Consider the following 20,837-nt stretch of genomic DNA (forward strand, 5'->3'; position numbering starts at 1 on the left):
AATTTGACATGCAAAGCCATGCTTCCTCTCCCTATTATTAATTACTCCTTATAATTCATCTATCATCTTTTCTAACTTCGTCAACTAGGTCCTTTTCGAATTAATTCACAATCCTAAAGCTAATATTAAGCATTTAATTTCTCATATATTCGCTGTCACACAAAAATTTATGTAATTAAAACACAAAAATAAATTTTTGGCTCGGTAATGTGGTCTCGAAACCACATTTCGACCAGGGTCTAATTTGGGTTGTCACATACATGTCATGAAACATATCATTCTCTTACCGTTCTTCATAAGTATATATCATTCATTTCATTATATCAATATTTCATGCTCCATCATTTCCATATATTTTATGTATATTTATTCCGGTGCTAGTTTATGTCAAACTTAACATAAATTATATTCCATGTACCTATACTTATTTCGTTTATCTATCTTCATAATTATTTCATACAACTATTTTGTACATATATTTCCATATGACCAGTTCTTGTAAAAATTTCACACAACCATTTCATATAACCATTCGTCATCTGATACATATTACCTGAATATCAATTGTTCAATAGATGTCATAGCGTCTCCCATCCACGGTCTTATTTATCCTTGATATGATGCCATAGTATCTTTCAACTATGGTCTTACTCATTTCCTGTCATGTTGCCATGGTATCTTTCAACCATGGTCTTGTTCATTTCATGTCATGTTTCCATGGTATCTTTCAACCATGGTCTTATTCATTTCCTGTCATGTTGCCATGGTATCTTTCAACCATGGTCTTGTTCATTTCATGTCATGTTGCCATGGTATCTTTCAACATGGTCTTATTCATTTCCCGTCATGTTACCATGGTATCTTTCAACCATGGTCCTACACATTTCATTTTAGAAAGCACACTCCTGCGAACCTCATCCTTATAGCGGGATTACCAGTCCAAGCTAAATCCCATGTAATATAAACTCATAGAGTATTATCGGGATTACCAGTCCAGGCTAAATCCCCTGCAACGACAATTACTCTAATAAGCTTGGATCTAAGTTACCAGTCCAGGCTAAATTTAGACCCTAATTCGGATTACCCGTCTGGGCTAAATCCATTTTACACATATTCTTCGGAAGGGCTATATCAGGATAGGATCACCCATCCAGGCTAGATCCTTTTACCGTCAATTCCTTTTCAGAGTTCCATCGAATTTTCCTTTCATTCAACCGGGATTTCTTCCCCTTTTTATCAAATATAACAATGTTTCATCAATTTTCATACAATGAACATTCAAATCATATTCACACCAATAACATACATTTCAAGTATTTAATAATATAATTCAAGTTACACGAACTTACTTGGCGAAATTGCAGAAATATCAAGATTCAGGGGCATTTTGGTAAACTTTTCGTTTTCCCCGATTGTCACCCAATCTTGATCCAAATTAATAATTTCATTCAATTTATTAATTTAATCAATAAAACAATTCATTTCCTTCATTTTGGTCATTTTTGACATTTTACAAAATTGCCTCTATAGTTCTTCTTTTATTTAATTTAGTCATTGAGTTTAAAACATACAAATTATCCATTTTAAATGCAAACCTGTTAAATGTGGCAACAAACAGCAGTATATATGTTACTCGGATGAAATACTTCTCTCAATTTCTCATCCCTTTTGCTTCTGTTCGTTTGGTTGCAACTCTCAAGTCCTTGAATCTCAAACTTAATTCATACTTTATCCGGAATTATTGCTTTGTTGCTCTAGCTTCAATAAGAGCTTCATATTTCATCCGGATAACTTGGTTTTGTTTTTCTTCCTATGTGAAAAATCCAACAAAACCCTTACTAGCTGAAAATTCATATATTTGTTTTCCTCCTCCTCCTCTCCATTCGACATCCTTGATTTATATAACATGCTACTAGTAACATTATCAATAATTTCACTATTTACTTATATGTATATTCAAAATTGTTCATTTGCATGATAGTTACTAAATTATTTATATATTAAGCTAAAAAACTCAAAATTCAGATCCTCTAATTTTCCATGAAACTAGACTTACATATCTTCTTGCTGTAAATTTTTCAGAATTTTTTGTTTAGCCAATAAGTACAGTTTATTCTTTAAAGTCACCCTCATTCTACTATCTAACAGTTTTGCCCTTCTTTACTAAAAATTAATTATCTCATTGTACAAGATTCATATGATGTTCTTATTTGTTTCTATTGAAAATAGACTCATTCAGGATTTTAAACATATAAATTTAAGAACCTAATTATTTTACTCCAATTTTTTATGATTTTCTAAAGTTAGAACAGGGAAACTCAAAATCATTCTGACCTTATCTAGCTAAATTTGTTATATCTCACAATTTACAATTTAATTGCTTACACCGTTTCTTCTATGAAAAACTAGACTCAATAAAATTTAATTTCATATTTTACTCAACTTCTAATTCTATTTTCACAATTTTTGGTGATTTTTCAAAGTTAGACCACTGCTGCTGTCCAAAACTGTTTTAGTGCAAGATATTAATTACCATGTTTATAACATCCTTATTTTCTTTTTTTACACTATTTCTTATCACTTTCTCTTAATTTCTCTTAACTAACATATCAAGAATATAGGACCATATGTAAGGAAACTCTACATTAACATCAATCCCATGCTTTTTCAATAATATCAAACTTAAAAATATATTGAAATCATGATGTTCTTACCTTGTTCTATTGATTTCAATCTTCATCTTGATTTTCTCTCTCCTTCAGCTTCCATTTCTTGAATCCAACTTGATATTCTAACTTCCCATAGTCTCCACAAAATTTTTCTCTCTTTGTAGCTATGGAAATTCTTTTGATTTTTGGGTGAAAATGGTGAATTTTTGGTAGAAGGACCAAGTTGTAAAGAAAGTAAAACTTTCTTTCTTTCTCTCTTCCTCTCACGTTAGTGCATGGGAAAGATGATGAAAATTCTTCATCTTTCCTTCCCTTTTATACTAAATAAATAACAATAAAATAATAAAATAATAAAATATCTCATTAAAATAATATTTATCTAATTAAATAATATAAAATATCATTAACATCATCATTATTTTCTAGATTTCTCTCTCTTCCAATTGACCATTTTGCCCTTTATTATCTTTTAAAATTCCATCCTTCAATCATCATTTAATTTGATAAAATTGCAATTTAGTCCCTCATAGTTATTCAGCTATTCAATTTGGTCCTAATTCATCCATTTTCCTTAGTTTCTAGACCATTCCACCCTTAAAATATTTACACTATTGGTCCTGCAACTTTTTCATATTTACACTTTAACCCCTCAATTTTTGAGTATTTACTCTTGTGCAACAAAATTTTTCTCACTTTTAGAATTTAGTCCTTTCTTGAATTAATATATCATAATATACTTCCCAATATTGACATAACTCAAAATTTCCTTTTTTGCCACTTTATTTCCTTATTTTACTATATCAAGGATAATATCCTACTATAAAAATTTTTGGGGTATTACAGACACGGCCATGTGTCTCAACCGCGTGAAGGACACTGTAACACCCCTTACCCGTATCTAAGGCTGGAATAGAGTACGAGGCATTACCAAACTTAACAATACACATAAATGAAAATCGGGCCACAAAATTTCATTTAATTCAAAACTTTTCGAACACATGCATAACAAACAAAGCTAACTATATCATCACATCAAAATATAGGACATGGCACGATTAATTAAACTTATAAACCATAATGGATAAGGACTACATCTCATGATCATATACGATAACTCAATGCAGGCTGATACGTATGGTCAAAATCATAATACAAATACATATCACAAACCAACTTCCTATACATGCCACTCACTTGATATTTCTAATATTTGAATTAATTCTCCCAAAATGATAGTTTGATAGTGTGATTTTGCCTCCGACGATCTCTAACCCCGAGCCGACCTGCCAATACTAAAGAAATGGAGAGGATGGGTAAACTTTACGCTTAGTAAGTTCATATGAAAATAATAAGCAATTACTACCACGCTTTTCAAGATAAAACACTATAATTGTACAATTACACATGTTCAGGTTAAGCTGTGTTATCGAGTTACAGTTACTAAATCATTCATACTGAAGCTACAAAACTCCAAATTTAGTTTCGTTAATTTTCCTTGAAACTAGATTCATATATATTTCTCCCATAAAATTTTCAGAATTTTTGGTTTATCCAATTAGTACCGTTTATTCATTAAATTTTCCCCTATTTCAGGGTACGACTACTCTGACTCCTGTACACTACAAACCAAATTTCTCCCTGTACAGAACTTCAACTATCATTCTGTTTGTTTCCCTTAAAAATAGACTCAATAAGGAATCCATGCATGTAAGGTATGACTCTTAATAATTTTTTTAAAATTTATGGTGAATTTCTAAAGTCAAAACAGGGGATCTCGAATTTATTCTGACACTGTCTCACAAAAATTATAATATCACATAATATATAACTCTTTTGCTCCCCCTGTTTCTTTTATATAAAAATAGACTCATTAATATTTAATTCCATAATTCTATTGAAATTTAATTTAACTTACACAATTTTTGGTAAATTTTCAAAGTCATGCACTGCTGCTATTCAACACTGTTTTACTACTAAAGTTCAGTTTTACACAATTCACTTAATTCATTCCATTTTACCGAGGTTCGCTCAAATATCGAGCATATTTCTCATAAATTCAAATAAATATATACTTGCACTTGTTCATCACATAATCACTTTCACATGTATTTTCATTTAATCGATTTCCCGTTGAACTCATCAGAATAATAACAGATACACAATTGCCTGCACATTTTCCCATTTCCACACTTGTAGCCGAAGCTATCTAGTACGCATAGTAGCCTGCACTTAGTACTACACATGCGACCAATAATCTAGTACACGTAGTAGCCTGCACTTAATACTACACACGTGATCATATGATATCAAAATATAATAACATAAAAAGAATCGATAGATTATTTATGTACGAACTTACTCAAAGTGTCAATCTCACTATCCATAGTACCAATTGTCCATTCATAGTATAATAAGACACAACTCAAATATCAAATCAGCTTTTAAGAATTTACATAACATATATCACATATTTCATATATCACTTGTCATGTATCATCATTTTCTTGCATTTCATGTAACATTCTTTCATGTCATATTTCCACATCATAAACACCATTCCATCAACTTTTCCAATATATTAAATCATACAATATATGTAATAATAGTAAGAAATATAATTCAAACATAACATTGCATTATTATTATCATACGAACTTACCTCGATCCAGAAACGACAATTTACCATTTTAGTCCATAACCTTGTATTTTCCCGATTTAAGCCCGAATCTCGATTTCCTTCATAATCGAGCTTGGAAGCTTGGAAACCCTAGCCATGGAGTCTCACTTGGTATACACATCCATGGTGAAGAAGATGAACAAAATTGGCTTTTAAATTTTGTATTTTAATTCATTTTACCCCTAAATGACCAAAATGCCCTTTTTACTAAACCTTCCAAAAATTCCATCCATGTCCAATTTTTGTCCATAAACTTAGAAATTGATCAAATTGCTATTTAAGACCTCCTAATTAATATTTCAAAGCAATTTCATACTAGAAACTTCTAGAAAGCAAGTTTTGCAACTTATTCAATTTAGTCCCTAACTTCAAATTAAGCAATTTATACATAGAATTTCTTCACGAAATTTTCACACAATCATACAATCATATCATAGACCTCAAAATAATCATAAAATAATTATTTCTATCTCAGATTTGTGGTCACGAAACCACTATTCTAATTAGGCCCTAATTCGGGATATTACAGACACGGGGGTGTGACTTGGCCGTGTGACCCCAAATTATGCATGACATCATAAATAAAGAGTTACACTGGTTGAGGACACGGGCATGTGTGATCATACGGCCTACCCACACGAGCATGTCCCAAGCCACACAAGCGTGTGATGCCTATTTTGATGAAAAATGTTCTGAGTTTTCCAAACTTCTCGGTTTAGTCCAGAATCACCTCCAATGTATGTTTTGGGCCTTGTAAGCCCGTAATAGGGACGATATGCATCTGCATGAATGGTTTTAAATTGGATGAAATTTTATGGCCCAGTTTTGTATGATTGATTATGTTTAAGTTCGGTAATGTCTCGTACCCTGTTTCGGCGTTGGACACGGGTAAGGGGTGTTACACCTCCAGCTTCTAGAACACATATTTTGCACCTATTGCAATTTAGTCCTATTAGTCAAATCGGACACTCTATCGATAAAATTTCTTAACAAAATTTTCACACAACCATTCAATCATATTGTAGGCCTTAAAGAAATAATAAGATTAACATCTCTACCTCAGATTTGTGGTCCCGAAACCACTGTTTCAATTTGACCCAAAAACGGGTTTTTACAATTACAACATACATTTTAAAACATCAATACTAACATAAGGCATTCAATCACATATGTTTCATCCCTCAATCGAGCCTTCAAGGCCCTAAAAACACTTTTGAAATAATTCGAGACTAAATTGGAAATATTTGAAAAGTGAAAAAAAGAAGCTAAAAAAATTGGACTGCATGGGTCACACAACTGTGTTACCAGGCTGTGTGACTCACACGGCACGCCCATTTCTAAGGTCGTGTAACCTTCGAACTAGGGATACACGGTCGTGTTCCAACCCGTGTCCTCACCCATGTAACTCTCTAAATTGAGTCACATAGCCAAGCCACACGCCTGTGTGCCAAGCTGTGTAACTCTCGAATAGCTACACACACCCATGTGCCAGACCGTGTGGTAGGTCGTGTAATAGTCTGACTTGCATGTTTTAAAACCTACAGGGGACAGACGGCTATGTCGTCTGGTTGTGTGTCACACATGGTTGAGTCACACGCCCGTGTTTCAGGCCGTGTGGACATGAATTTGCTCAAATGCAAGCCATTCCCATCACCAATTCAAGCAACCCTCTAAAGGCCTTTACAACACCTAACCAAAGCATCAAAACATGACTAATACCAAAATGAAATGACCAATTCAAAAGTTCAAAACCATTCAACCAATATGCCATACAAGGCACCTCATCTGTAAACATATAAACTTACCAAAAATATGCATATATTGATCACATTTCTACTACCAAACATAATTCAACTTTTACCAAATCATACCTCAAATATGATTACTAATACTTCAACATAACTTACCATTTGAGCCATACCTATCATACATCATAAGTACTAAAATGACGCAAACTAACCAACATCAAATGGTACCAAAACAACTTGTACATGTCAAAATGACCTTTTATGCATACATGACATCAAAACACAAACATATTTACTTATTATGTACACATTCATCAAACACCATTTTGTAGCATCCAAAATATATTTCAACCTCAAATTCAACTACATAAATTTAAACATGCCACTACCTTAGGAGATACAAAAACTACCAAAATCGGTGGATAGTGTGAGCCGAAGATTTGATCTGTCCAAAGTGTCAGCAATACTGATCTACCAAACAATCCGCAAAATTGAATAAGCATATAAAACTTAGTAAAAACATAGCATATCATTTAATCTGTCAATAAATTGAATACAGTTCATATATTATTCAATTCAGGATTACTAACGTCTAAACAGAGTACAAAAGTACACCCAGGGGTACCAAAGTACAAACAGGGCATGTTTTTGCAATATAGAGGTACCGAAGTACAAACAAGGGCACGTATGTGCAATTCAGGGGTACCAAAGTACAAACAGGAGCACATATGTGCAATTCAGGGGTACCAAAGTACAAACAAGGGCACGCATGTGTAATTCATCATTATTCTTCTAATAACGTAATAATTAAGACATCATAGTTCAAGTACACTATAGAAAATTCATTACGTATTAAAAACACTACGAACTTACCTCGACAATTAGAGTGTAGAAACAGAACCGACTAATCCAAGGCTTTAGCTTTTCCCCGATCTAAATTTGTTCTTGGTCTATCTTGATCTAAATAGAAAATTTTAATTCATTTAATAACCCTAGCATTCAATTTAGGCCACATTTCATTTTTGTAAATTTACTATTTTACCCCTAACATTTAAACTTTTCACAAATTAGTCCTTAAGCTCATAAATTGAAATCTAAGCATTTTCATCCTTTTCTCAAGCTAGCCAATTTCTCTAGGGAACTATATCAATCTATACAATTCATCATTTCACAAACTTGCCATGAACTTTTATCATTTTTACAAATAAGTCCCTAAATGTTATTTTTATCAAAAATCACTTTACAAAACTTGTTTATTTATTAACAAAGACTCATAATCTACCATCGAACATCAAGAATCATGCAAGAACATCCATGTAAAAACCCTAAACCTTTAAAAATTTTACAAATTGATCCCCAGGTTAGCTAGGTTAAGCTAAATTGATCCCAAAAATATAAAAATCATTAAAAATGGGGCTTAAAAACTCACCATGTACACAACCAAAGCTCAACCAAATGCTCCCTCTTCTCCAATGGCCAAAATTAATTTTAGGGTAATGAAATGAAGAAGATGAACACATTTGTTTTAATTAATTTAACCTTTATTTACTCATTTACATTTTTACCCTTTAAAAACATTCAAAGTCTCAATAAAACCTTGCCATGAATATCCACTACCTATATAAATGGTTTTATTACGATCTAAGTCCTCTACTTTAAAGTTTCATATCCATTAAACCCACTTTAACTAACAGAACTCTATTTTTATACTTTTTACAATTTAGTCATTTTTACTTAATTAAGCATGCAAACGTCAAAATTTCTTAATGAAATTTTAATAAGACCTTACTACTCTCTCATAGATATTAAAATAATAATAAAATATTAATTTACTCATCAAATTTTTGTTCCCAAAACCACTATACTGATTTCATTGAAAACAAGTTGTTACATCATCGGTTCTTTACTTACACATGAGATGAGACTCAACAAAGAGGATGAAGAACAATAAGTTATGAAGAAGAATGTTAGTATTGCCTTAAAATCTACCACAAATGAAGATAGTGAATCAAATGAAGAGGTGGATGAGACAAAGAGATGGAGGTGTTTGCTAGGAGATTCAAGATGTTCATGAAGTCCAATAAAGGAAGAAGATTACAAAAGATGGAGGAATTGAAGCTTGAATCTACCAAGGAGAAATATCCCATTATTTTCTATAAATGCAACAAACCGTGACATATCAAGTTCGATTATCCTCAATGGAAGAATAAGGGGTCTCGTAAACAAAAATACAATGCCTATATTGTTGCTTGGAGTGATAAGGATTCATCCGATGATGAAGATCAAGAAGTAGTCAATTGATGCCTTATGGGATCAATGGCTCTAAGGTAACTTCTAACTCATCTATTTCAAATACTTATTCTTTTGATGAGTTGCAAAATGCCTATGATGAATTAGGCTTGGAGTTTGAAACTATGGTTTCAAAATATAAGAAAACTATTTCTAAATTAAAAGATGAAAATAGTTTACTCTTCAAAGCCAATCATGAACTTGAAAGTAAAATCCATGATATGTAAGTTATTTTAAATTATTTAGAGAAAAAGAACCAAGACTTGCATAATTTATTTTCTAAAGTTCATAATGATCATCAAAAGCAACTTGAGTTGGTTAAGAGTGAAAAGCTCACTCTAACAGAGCTCTTGAAAAAGAGTTTGAAATAGGAGACATTTTAAAACAAAACTTTCTTAAAAATAGCTTTAATTTCTCTAAACATAGAGGTCTCTCAAGTTTTTACAAAAGAAAAATTGTTAAAGTATACGGGTTCCAAAACGACTCATTACTACTAAAGATAAGGATATCTTTTCTAATTGGATACCTAAGGGGAATAGAATCTTGGAAACTAATGTTTATGAACCCAAAAGAAATTGGGTACCAAGAACAAAAAAATAGTTCTATGTTTGTAGGGAAAGGTGCATTACTTCAAGGTGAACAACACAAATGAAAATTCTAAGTGATTGAACCTTAATGTTTCTATTTTTACTATCTATATTTGTGTTGACCACCTTCTTTACCTCTTAAACTTTATTTAATTATTTTTTATATAACAAAAAAATGGGGAGAAGAGAAAGGTAAATTTTATGGTTGATTGGTTAGGATTAATTGATTATATGCCAAATTTAGTGACCAAGTTTCAAAGTAAAATGAACGTCAAATTTTCCCTAATTTCTTTAAGCCCTAAATTGAAAATGAATTTTATCTGGGGGAGCTTAAATTGAAAATGAATTTTATTAAGGGAGAGCAATTTATTCAAAAACAAATTTACCAATTGTTTTGTTATGTCAAAATGGGGGAGATTGTTAAACTAAGCTTTATTTGATATATTTTGATATAACAGTTTAAAGTGTTTTTAAATAAAAGTTAAAGCTGAAAAAAATTGGGCAAAATTGATAAAATCAAGTTTAAATGGTTTCAATTGAGTTAAACATTTTCAATCATCTTAAAACTATTTTTAAACAAGTCAGTATTGCTCCAAGCTAAAAAATTATCGATACTTTTTGGTCAAGTATCGATAGTTTTCAAAGTATCGATACCCATTCTAAAATCGATACCAAATTGACATTTTATTTTCAATTTACACAAAAAGTATCGATACCTTTTACCAAGTATCGACAATTTATCTTTGATATCATTGTAAACTAATTTCAATGACCACTGAACTAGACATTAAATGTTAATAGTATCGATACTCATAGAAAAAATATTGATACCTTTTGTTGCAAGTGAATTTATTGATCTAGTATTTTCATCCCCAATGGCTCTATTAACTTTCACAACGACCCCAACAGTTGGAAATATATTAGAGAGTATAAATATCATGTTCCAAAGGTCCTACAACAAGGACAGAGATCATCTACAACAAGGAGAGAGATCATCAAGCTTAAAAATTAATCAAAACAATCTTAGTGCTTACTTTCATATTCTTCTTGTAAACAGGTAAACTGAAAAATATATAGGATTTTTCCTATGTAATTTATCACCTTTTTACTTAAATTCGTTGTTAAAACTAAGTAATTGTTTAATAAATTAATGAAATATGTGAAAATATGAAATTAGGACATAGAAATTATTAAAATGTGATTTTATACTTTATTATATAGTTTTCATGCATAAAATGGCTTATTTTATATTGATTTGAGCATATTATATTTTTAAGACATAAAATGGGACATGCATGATTAATTAATTAGTAAAATATAAAATTATATTTAATAATTCATTTTAAGATATTTTATTAATAATTTGGGTTTTAATTAATTATTTAAATTGGTTAAATTTTATTCTTTGGTCCTCTAATTTATTGATTTATTTTGGACAGGTCTGATAGCTTTGTTGGATTACAAAACCACCCAAATTGGAGACCAAGTCAACCCAATTTTCGGCTACACTTGGCTGTCCACATAAACCACTTTTTGGTTTAATTGCGCAAGGTCCTTGCAATGTTGAAGAAATTAGAGATTTGCCTGAAGATTTGCACTTCACCGAGTCTCAGTCCTAAGTTGTTGTGGCACTTCAATTGGGCAAAAATCAAGCAAAAATCAGCTTAATTTCCTCAATTCATGGCCGGCGATGTAACACCCCTAACCCGTATCCGTCGCCAGAATAGGGTTACGAGGCATTACCGATCAAATCATAACACACGACATACATTTATCATATATGAATCCATTATCACTTAAATATCAATCAAACATAATTACATCGTCCCTTGTAAAGCTCTATGAGACCTTAAAACATGTTTGAAAGAGGTTTGGGACTAAACCAATAACATTTGAAAACTTTAGGAAACTTGTAAAATTTTCATGCATACAAGGATCACACCCCCGTGTGAACAGGCTGTGTGCCTCACACGGTCACCAGACACGCCCGTGTCGCAAGCCGTGTAGAAACAGGGCATACATACTGACTTGTATCACACGGCCGAAGACACGCTCGTGTACTATGGCCGTGTAAAATCTGGAGGGTATACTTGTAACACCCCGTACCCGAGACCGTTGCCGGAGTCGAACACGAGGTGCTAACAGACTTAATTCATTTATTTTCACAGACCATTTTAAAAATTTCCAGACAAGCTGGCTAACTGCATCACTGTCACCTTAAAAATTATATCTTGAGTTCCAAAACTCAAAAACAAGTTTCGTAAATTTTACCTGAAACTAGACTCATATATCCATCTACAAATTATTTTTCTGGAATTTTTGGTTGAGCCAATTAGTACATTTTATTAGTTAAAGTGTCCCCTGTTTCAGGGTTCGACTACTCTGACCTTCATGCATTACGACTTAGTTATCTCCATGTACAGGGCTTCAATACTTATACTGTTTGTTTCTAAAGAAACTAGACTAGAAAAGGAATCTGTACATATAGGGAATGACTTCTAATTATCTCTGGTTAATTTATAGTGAATTTCCAAAGTCGGAACAGGGGATCCAGAAATCGCTCTGGCCCTATTTCACAAAAACTTAAGCATTTCATAAAATACAGCTCATATGATCGTTTCGTTACTTTCATATGAAAATAGATTCATCAAGGTTCGATTACATAATTTATTCACTATTTAATTCCAATTATACTATTTTTAGTGATTTTTCAAATCCACACCACTGCTGCTGTTAGCATCTGTTTTTAAGGTAAACTTTACCTATATCATGGTTTTCCATGAATCAACTAGAATTTGTCATACAAAGCACCAAAATGATCATGATTAACCATTCCAATGGCTAATCGTTACCAAATATTTCCATACCTCTCAATGAACAACATACAAAACGATTATAATGCTATGCTCAAAGTATATATAAGCCATTTTCGCATGGCTATCCAAATTTATACAAAACCAAAGGGTACATGACCAACAACAACAAGGGTAGTCCTATACATGCCATTTTCAGAGTTCAACCAAAAGTGTACCAAAAGGGCTTTGATAGTGTGGACGACTTCGACTTCGACTTCGACAATCCGGAGTCCGATAGCTAACGAACCAAAATCTATAAAACAGAGATTCAAAGAACGGAGTAAGCATTTAATGCTTAGTAAGTTTTGAGCAATGAAATTAGGCACAACTGAAGTATAGCATTCATATAACTAAACGGATAATTTCATATACACATATTCTCAAAAATCATTCCTACTTCACATTTCCAACCCTCATATTCACACATAAGGGATCAACTTAACCAAAGGCCGAAAGCTCATTAATTGACTGAGCGAATAATATTTAAAAGGAATCAACTACTCCAATGCATATACGAAACGTACCTCATCGTTGGGATTTTACGAGCGTATTAATTGAAATTATTACATCAAGATCGCTCATTCCCAAACCAAGTACCTTCGGAATTTAGCCGGATATAGCTACTTGCTCAAATGCCTTCGGGACTTAGCCCGGTTATAGTAACTCGCACAAATGCCTTCGGGACTTAGCCCGGATATAGTAACTCGCACAAATGCCTTCAGGACTTAGCCCGGTTATAGTAACTCGCACAAATTCCTTCGGGACTTAGCCCCGATATAGTAACTCGCACAAATGCCTTCGGGCTTAGCCCGGAATTAGTCACTAGCACAAATGCCTTCGGGACTTAGCCCGGTTATCATCCGAATATCCATGCACATATCAATAAATCATGACACATCTATATTTCATTTTCATAACTAGAATTCAAACACAAGTCACTTATCAAGCATTATCATTTTCGGCTCAATAGTTACATACAAAGAGCATGATTTTGATTTACTTAAAACATGATCTAATCGAATCATAATCTAAGATCCATTACTCAAAAACTTACCTCGGATGTTGTCGAACGATTTCGGCGGCTATTCGATCACTTTTTCCTTTCCCTTATCCAACTTTGGTCCTCTAAGCTCTTGAGCTAATTCAAACAAATTTAACTTATTAAAGTCTCATTATGCTAGGTTATGGCCGAATATGACAAGGAGTTTGATAGGTCATATGGCCACCTTTAGCTCAAATACAAAATGGTCATATGCATTTTTAATCACATTGAGCAATTTAATACAATTAATCTAACATTTCCTCATGTGCACCTTTATGACCGAATACACACATCATTAACCTAATATCAATTAACTAAGCACTTTAACAAATTCTCCTTGAGCCGATTATCTAAGTCAAGATAGATTCATCATTATGCTCGCCTATAACCGAATACATGCAACACCAATCTATCTCATGTGGCCGAATATGCATGTCTATGTTGAGGCCAATTATATGCTTAATACTTCCTACGGATATGGTTACTTGTATTGACTACATACCATTTTGTTTCAAGTTCAAAACTCGGCTAATACACATATATACACTAGTAATCAAATACTAACATTTGCACTTCACCTTACTACCATTTTTTCATCCAAATAACATGAACAACAACCATATTTCTCTTCTACTTCCTACCATGGCCGAATGCATCAAGACACCATACCATTTCAATTTTGGTCATGGGTTAAACAAAGAACTTAATGTCTAACTCAAAAATGCTAAAAAGAAAATCCAAGAGTCATCAATCCACCATCACATGTATCATTACAAAGCTTCACATTTAGCATGCAAATGACATCAACACAAATCCACCTTAGCCGAAACTTAACTCATCTTCATGCCTCATCACCACAACATCAAACACCAACCAAGAAGACAACACCCATGGCCGAATATCATCTCCATCACATAGCAAATATTTAAACCATGGGCTAGGTAGAACTCAAGCTAACAACTAAAAACATGCATGAATCTCATGGAACAACATCAAACTTACCTCCTCCTAAACACCAACCAACCGAACATGAAGCAAGAAAATCCTCTTCTTCTTCCTTCCTCAAGTCACGGCAATGGAGGAGTAGCCTAGCTCATTTTTTTTCTTTTTCTCTTTCTCCTCCTACTAACCACTATTATTTTATTACCCATGCTCCCTATTTTATCATTCCTTCCATAAAACACTAACATAACATGTTTATGACATGTTTTACCCATCACATTTTGTGCACCCTCATTGTCATGGCCGGCCACTACCAATTAAGTGGGGAAATTGACATGCAAGTCCACCCTTTTTTATTACATGCACTAATAGATCCTTATAGATTAACCTATCACATTTCAAAAGTGTCACACATAAGTCCTATTAACTAAATTCACATGCAATTAACTAAATCGAAGCTTAAAACTTTCACACATTCATATTCACATATTTTAGACAATAATTATCATATTCAAATAATTTGGTGACTCGGTTTAGCGGTCCCAAAACCGCTTTCTGACTAGGGTCACTTTAGGGCTGTCACAATACTGACTTGGGTCACACGGCCAGCCACACGACGATGTGCCAGCCCGTTTGTCACACATGACCAGTAGACACGCCCGTGTGTCTAAGCCGTGTAACTCATTGACTTGTTTAACTAAGTCACAGTAGACACATGGTCGAGTCACACGCCCGTGTGCTCAACCTTGTGGGGTGAAATTAGGCTTGGTTTAAGCCAAATTTCTCACCCTCCTTAAGCAAACCAAAACTACATCATTTCATACCATTTTAATACATTTATAGGCAACCAAAACATGTTATTTAAAATACAAATCATGCCATTTAAAATCCATCCATTTCAGTACTCAAATCATAATCCAAAACATATTGAAACAATATGCCATTACCAACAATTTCACCTATCTTCTCTATACATATTTCTCATCATCTTATCATCTACTTTAAACCTCAAATCATACCAATTAATCATCATAACATCCATGACAAACATGCCAAAACACAAGGTCATTTATATACATCATATTTCACTTACCAAACTCATAAAATAAGCCAACCTAAATGGCCAAATACACACCAACATTTACATCATTTATGAGCCAAATATCATGGCTAGTATCATATCTCAAAACACATCATCATATAACTTGGCTATACATGCCATATACCATATTTACAAAGCATCAAAAGTACCAATAGGTTGATCAATAGTGTGACGATTTTCCTGATGATCCCCAAGTCCGAGCTAACTTCGATTATCTATAAAACAGGAAAAGAACACACAAAGTAAGCTTTAAAAGCTTAGTAAGCCATATACAAATAAAATTACCACCTGAATCAACATTATTTCCATCAATAGGCAAACTATGAGTAAGCACATATAAGCTCACAAACCTTTCCCAATGTATACATATTCAATCTCATGAGTGAATTCATCAAATACTTCTCTTTTCAGTACTTGTATAAATCTCGTACGTACATAAGTCACTTAAATCATTCAAATATTCTTTCTTGACTTGAATTTTCCCTTTGAACCTTTTGGAATTGTTAAGGATGCCCGAAAATCACATATAGCTCGTACAATGCCATATATGGTCTTACATGTTATCACATATCGATGTCGATAGCCCAACTATGGTCTTACACAAAATCAATAATGATGCCAACGTCCCAGACATGGTCCTACACATAATCACATAATGATACCAATGTCCCAGACATGGTCTTACACATAATCACATATCGTTAATCCTAATGTCATGACACTCGTATCCTATACTATTCCTAAGGTTCATACAGGAGTTTCGAATATTGTAACCCTGTCGATTCTTGCTCGTATTTGATCATTCAACATCCATAGCAATTCAATGACAATTAAACATATATAATTTAATTTAAAGACATTTATTTGCATATGAACTTACCTTGTATTCGGGATAAACGAACTGGATCAACTATTCGATAACCTTTGATTTTCCCTGATCTAAATCTGATTTCTTTCGTTCTTGATCTATATACATTCAAAATTAACTCATTTATTCATAAAATTATTCAATTCAGTCCACAAACATATATTTGGGCATTTTTACACTTTAGACCTTAAAGTTCCACATTTTTACAATTTAGTCCATGTATCACAACTACACAAAATTACACAATTTCTTTCTAAATTCATGAGTGCCAAATTTCTATAGGGTCCTTAGCAACCCTAAACTTTCATTTATTACACATTTCAACCCCTCAATTTACACTTCTCACAATTTAATTCATTTTTGACATTTTTGTCAAAAATCACTTTACAAAACATTAAAATCTATCATCAAGTTTTCATATTTCATCATCAAACATCCAAAAACTCAAGTATTCATCAATGGCACTTCAAAAATTAAGGCATGGGCTAGCTAGAATACAAAGCAACGATCTCAAAAATGTAAAAATCATCAAAAAAATTGAGCTAAAATCATATCTTAATCAATCTTCAAAGGTGCTGAAACTTAAAGCTCTCTAGTTATAGGTTTTGTTTTCTATTTTCAGTTGAAATAAACAAAGATGAACATGTTTTCATCTTTTTTTTATTTAATATGCATTGTTTTATTTAATTACCAAATTAACCTTAGTTAAATAACATTTAAAACATCAAATACATGCCCATTTATGTCAAATTCCACTATCAATGGTCTAATATCATCATAAGGACTTTTCATTTAATAAATCATAGTAATTATTCACTTAAAAAAATAAAGTGCAACTTTTGCATTTTACGCAATTTAGTCTTTTTTCTCATATTGAACTATTAAACAATAAAATTAGCTCACAGGATTTTCACACATACATACAATCATGTTGTAAACACATAAAATAATATTAAAATAATTTTTTGACATTTGATTTGTGGTTCTGAAACCACTGTTCTGATTTAGTTAATATCGGGTTGTTACAGGCCACATATTGAATATGCTTGAAGAGATGAAACCTCTTATTTTTAGCAAACTATTCTCCTCCCTTCACTTATAAATACGACCCCTTCATTCCCTAATTTATCATTCTCTCTTCTCTCTAAACTCTCTTAGCTTTTTCCATTCCCCGTGCCTAGCATCATCTCTTCATAGAGATTTTAGCTATTAAGCCTCTTAAAGAGCCCTTGGTCGGCCACCTTGGAGAGCCATCAGTAAAGGATCAAAGCGAAGGAAGCAAAGGAGCCTCGTCGGTCAGAGTCTTGGGTGACAACCACTTTGATCTGGGTTTAATCTTTCTTTTCATTAATTTAATCTAAAAATGTTTGCTATGTGTTCTTTGTTCTTGTTTACAACAATGTTAGCTTAATTTTATTTAAGCTAGGATGATTATTTTGATTAAATAATATTTATTTGATTCATGCTTATAATGTTTGTGCCTCAATCAATCATGTTTTCAATTAAAATCAAGTTTGTATTTCGTTCATACATGATTGAAATGCACTTGAATTAGCTGAGTGATCCTAACCAAATGATGGCTAATGGACGCATAATTGAAATGTGCATGCTCAATTTAGATCCTAACCTGATTAAATTGCAAGTTGCATAATAGCTCTAACCAAGCTATGTTATCTGTATAATTTTTAGATTTGTGTGATTAAACTGTGTCAAACCTAACACGTCCCTATTACCTCACAGAAATGCGAAGAAACCCTTAGTACATAAGGATCAGCAAAATGTGTATTTACTAAGTAAAAGATTCCGAAAGGACATAATGTGGTTTCCAAACTCATGAAAGATCGAGTTGCCATAGAATGCTTTTTCGAATGTTATTAAGCATGTTGATAATAAGTTGAGTTTAATTAAAGTAATTGTCCTAGTTTATTTATGTTATAATTGTTGTAAATTGTGTTTAATTTTGCTAAAATCCATTTTATTCACATAGTTTGCATACTTAGGATAATTTGCATTATGGATCATTATATTTAGTTTAATATATTTTAATCATCACTTCTCAACTATATTGTGTTTTTATTTACCAAATTGTTAATATAATTTTACTAATTAAGTGATTTAGTACAAATACATTCCCTGTGGAGACGATAACTCGATACTTGCACAAACCTACACATTACAAGTTTTCGGCGCCGTTGCCGGGGACTGTTAGCTGTTGCCATAGTCATTTTTTTGTGAAATTATTTACTTCCAATTTGGTTTATTTCTAACATTACTAACTTATTCTTTTTGATTTTGTGATTTTCTTTTCATGTGTTTATGAGCATAGATTGGATTATCGATTTACTCCTTGTAGACCCTGAAATTGAGAAAACTTTCAAATAAAGAAGACGTGAATGAACAGCTCAAAGACAAGTCGAGATGGACCTAGGAAATCAGAACCAAGACCAAGGTAATAAAGTCGATCATGTACGAAATCCCATCCTCATTGCCGATGATAGGGATCGATGCATCAGAAAATATGTTGTGCCTCTTTCCAGTGAGTTAAATCTCAGAATTAGAAGGCCAAATATTAAGGCAACCCAATTTGAATTAAAACCAGTGATGTTTCAGATGCCCCAAACGGTGGGCCAATTCAGTGGTATGCCCATGGAAGATCCACATCTCCACCTTCAATTGTTTATGGAGGTGAGTGATTCATTCAAGATAGCCGATGTGACAGAAGACGCACTGAGGTTGAAGTTGTTTTCGTACTCATTGCAAGATCAAGCATGAGCGTGGCTCAATTCATTGCCACCAAGTTCCATATCTACATGGCAAGAATTAGCAGAGATTTTTGGTTAAGTATTTCCTGCCTAGCAAAAATGCTAAGTTGAGGAACGAGATCACAACATTCCAACAATTAGATGATGAGTCTTTGTATGAGGCTTAGGAGAGATTCAAGGATTTATTTCGTAAGTGTCCTCATCATTGGATTCCTCATTGTATCTAGTTGGAGACATTCTATAATGGTCTTAATGCACATACAAGATTGATGGTAGATGCTTCTGTGAATGGCACAATTTTGTCTAAGTCTTATAATAAGGCTTATGAGATCATTGAGAGGATCGCGAGTAATAACTATCAATGGCCAACAAATCAAACAGCTTCAGGAAGACGTATAGTTGGAGTTTATGAAACTAACACCCTCACTTCATTATCAGCTCAGGTATCGTCTATTTCCTCTATGTTAAAATAGTTTACCGCTAATAGTGCTAATAATTTTGCAACTCAGCCATCAAGTCTGTTTGAAGTAATTTCCTATGTGTACTATGGGGAAGGTCATTCTTTTCAGAATTGTCCATCAAATCTTGAGTCAGTGTATTATGTGGGGAATCAACATCAAAATAGGAGTGGACAAGGACCCTAGTCCAACTTTTACAATCCTTCATGGTGTAATCATCTTAACTTTTCTTGGAGCAACCAAGGAAATGGACCGAGCAACAACTCCTTGTAGTATAGACCCAACCAATCTCAAGGATTTAATCAGCAAGCTCCAAAACCTCCTCAAGCTGAGATGTTAAATAGTTTGGAGAACTTGTTGAAAGCGTACATTTGAAAGAATGATGCTTTGATCCAAAGCCACGCAGCAACATTGAAAAATTTAGAAAACCAAATGGGTCAGTTAGCTACAGAGCTTCGTAATAGACCACAAGGAACCTTGCCAAGTGATACTAAGAATCCAAAAAATTTGGGTAAAGAACAAATCAAGCCAGTGGCATTGCGAAGTGGTAAAATTCTGGAACCCCAATTGATTGATGTCGAAGATAAACCCATTGACAAGAATCAACCAGCTGTTGAAATTCCTACACCAAAAAAGTCAGAATCTGCAAAAACTGACAAGGTAAATCCTAACTTAGTGAATTCAGATACTTTAACATCTTCTTTAGATGCAAATTTACCTACTCAGAAGAGTTATCCAATTTAACCAAAAGTTTCATCACCTCTATATCCGCAAATATTGCAGCAACACAAGCAGAAACAAGAGGTGTAATTCAAGAAATTTTTGGATGTTCTGAAGT

The 20,837-nt window shown here is 33.0% G+C and overlaps 1 non-coding gene across 1 annotated transcript; it reads right to left on the reverse strand.

Annotated features, from left to right (window-relative positions):
- Positions 1-19,645: 19,645 nt before the first annotated feature.
- On the reverse strand, positions 19,646-19,752 carry LOC121216830 (small nucleolar RNA R71). The gene has a single exon (XR_005913042.1). It is a non-coding gene; the product is annotated as a small nucleolar RNA R71 (small nucleolar RNA).
- Positions 19,753-20,837: the final 1,085 nt, after the last annotated feature.

Source organism: Gossypium hirsutum, chromosome A02 (assembly GCF_007990345.1).
Source record: "Gossypium hirsutum isolate 1008001.06 chromosome A02, Gossypium_hirsutum_v2.1, whole genome shotgun sequence".
Taxonomy (NCBI): Eukaryota; Viridiplantae; Streptophyta; class Magnoliopsida; order Malvales; family Malvaceae; genus Gossypium; species Gossypium hirsutum.